Source organism: Arachis stenosperma, chromosome 7 (genome assembly GCF_014773155.1).
Source record: "Arachis stenosperma cultivar V10309 chromosome 7, arast.V10309.gnm1.PFL2, whole genome shotgun sequence".
Taxonomy (NCBI): domain Eukaryota; kingdom Viridiplantae; phylum Streptophyta; class Magnoliopsida; order Fabales; family Fabaceae; genus Arachis; species Arachis stenosperma.
The window spans coordinates 74,309,286-74,312,074 of NC_080383.1; the positions used below are offsets into that span (position 1 = coordinate 74,309,286).

Consider the following 2,789-nt stretch of genomic DNA (forward strand, 5'->3'; position numbering starts at 1 on the left):
TGAGTACTCAGAGGGTGTGCCATTACTGGCATTCAACGCTAGTTCCCTTACTATGTTGGGCATTGAACGCCCAGCAAGGCTGTCCTTACTGGCGTTCAACGCCAGAGTCCCTACCTGTTTGGCGCGTTGAACGCCCAGTGAGGACTTCCTCACTGGCGTTTAGCGCCAGCTTTGGTGCCATGTTGGGCGTTAAACGCCCAGTGATATGCTCTTCACTGGCGTTCAACGCCAGGCTCTTGGCCATTTTGGGCATTGAACACTCAATGAGATGCTCTTCACTGGCGTTCAACGTCATCCCAGTCTCTCTAGATTTGGCCTCAACCTCAGTGGTGAAGGCCTTGCACTCTTCTCTTGGGATCACTTCAGTGATACTAGGAAGAGTGTTAGGAGGAGTCTCAGTGATTCTCTTGCTCAGTTGACCAACTTGTATCTCCAAATTTCTAATGGAAGATCTTGTTTCAGTTATGAAACTATGAGTGGTCTTAGAGATGCTGGAGACTAGAATGACTAAGTCAGAAAGGCTCTGCTTAGGAGACTCCATATTCCCTAAGAAGATGGGAATGATGGTCTGTTGTTGAACCTATTCTGGGTTCTTCCACCTTGATTATTATTGAAGCCTTGTTGAGGCTTTTGTTGATCCTTCCATAAAAGGTTAGGATGGTTCCTCCATGAAGGGTTGTAGGTGTTTCCATAGGGTTCTCCCATGTAATTCACCTCTTCCATGGTGGGTTGATCAGAATCATACGCTTCTTCTTCAGAGGAAGCTTCTTGAGTGCTGCCAGCTGCAGCTTGCATTCTAGTCAAATGCTAAGAGATCATATTGACCTGCTGGGTCAAGATCTTGTTCTGAGCTAATATGGTATTCAGAATGTCCACTTCAAGAACTCTTTTCTTCTGAGGAATCCTATTGTTCATAGGATTCTCTCAAAGGTGTACATGAATTGGTTGTTTGCAACCATCTCAATGATTTCTCTTACTTCTGCAGGCATTTTCTTCAAGTGGAGTGATCCACTTGCAGAGCTGTCCAATGATATTTTGGACATCTCATACAGACCATCATAGAAGATACCTAGGATAGACCATTCTGAGAGCATGTCAGGAGGACATCTCCTGATCAGTTGCTTGTATCTTTCCCAAGCTTCATAAAGGGATTCACCTTCTTTTTGTCTGAAGGTTTGAACTTCCACTCTGATTTTGCTCATCCTTTGAGGAGGAAAGAATTTTGCCAAGAAAGCATTGACCAGCTTCTCCCAAGAGTCTAGGCTCTCTTTTGGTTGAGAATCCAACCATATTTTAACTCTGTCTCTAACAGCAAAGGAATAGAGCATAAGTCTGTAGACCTCAGGATCTACTTCATTGGTCTTGACAGTGTCACAGATTTGCAAGAGTTCTGACAGGAATTGGTGTAGATCTTCCTGTGAAAGTCCATGGAACTTGCAATTCTGTTACAGAAGAGAGACTAACTGAGGCTTAAGCTCAAAGTTGTTAGCTCTAATGAAAGGTATGGAGATACTTCTTCCATAGAAATCAGAGGTAGGTATGGTGTAGTTACCAAGAACTTTTCTTGCCTCTCCTTCATGATTAGGCTCTGCTGCCATGTCTTCATCTTCTTGTTCGAAATTTTCTAAGAGGTTTCTTTCAGAGTATTGTGCTTTGACTTGTTGTAAGCTCTTCCTTAAAGTCCTCTCAGGTTCATGATCAAGATTTAAAATATGTTCTTTATCACTGTTCCTAGTCATAAACAAGAAAAAGAAACCAAGAGAGAAAGAGAATGAGAGTTCTATGTTCAAGAACAGAGGATTCCCTCTGAGATGTGAAGAAGAAAGGAAAGAAGAATGAAGATAGAGATGAGAGAAGAAGAATTCGAATAAGAGAGAAGAAGAAGAATTCAAAAATTAAAAGTAACAAGATAAATAATAATTAAAGTATTTTTGTTTTTATTTTATTTATTAATAAAATTCAAAAATAGAAGCTAATTAATTAAAAAGATTTGAAAATTAATTGATGAATTTTTGAAAATATAAGAGAGAGATATAGAAGAGAATTTTCGAAAATAGGAGAGAGAAGAATTAGTTAGGAAGTTTTGAAAAAAAAAAGAAAGAGAAAACAACTAACTAATTAAGAAATATTTGAAAACAAGATAAGATAGAAGATTTGAATTTAAAATTTAAAATTAGAAAAGATAAGATAGAATTTGAAAAGATTTGAATTTAAAATTTAAAATTAGAAAAGATAAGATAAGAATTTGAAAAGATTTGAAAAAGATTTGAAAAAGATTTGATTTTGAAATTTGAATTGTGAAAATTTAAATTTTTAAATTTTGAAAATTGAATTTTAAAATTTGAATTTGAAATAAGATAAGATAATATTTTTGAATTTTAAAGAAAGATAGAAAGATAAGATAGTAATTTGAAAAAGATATGATTTTTGAAAAGATTTGAATTTGAAATTTAAAACTAAGATAAGATACTAATTTTGAAATTAAATTTTGAAAAATTGGTTGTAATTTTCGAAAATTGAGATAAAGATAAGAAAAGATATTTTATTTTTTTATTTTTGAATTTAATGAAGAAAGAGAAAAACAACCAAAAGACACAAAACTTAAAATTTTTAGATCAAAGAAGTACTAATATTTGAAGATCAAGAGAACAAACACCAAAACACATCAAACCTAAAAATTTTAAGATTAAAACAAGAACACTTTGAAGATCCATAAGAACACCAAGAACAAAATTTAAGGAATTCAAAGAAAACAAGAACATGCAAAGGACACCAAACTTAAAAATAAC

The 2,789-nt window shown here is 34.9% G+C and overlaps 1 non-coding gene across 1 annotated transcript; it reads left to right on the forward strand.

Moving 5' to 3' along the window:
• The first annotated feature begins 1,087 nt into the window (after nucleotides 1–1,087).
• Nucleotides 1,088–1,196, forward strand: LOC130942786 (small nucleolar RNA R71). Its single transcript, XR_009071337.1, has one exon. It is a non-coding gene; the product is annotated as a small nucleolar RNA R71 (small nucleolar RNA).
• Nucleotides 1,197–2,789: the final 1,593 nt, after the last annotated feature.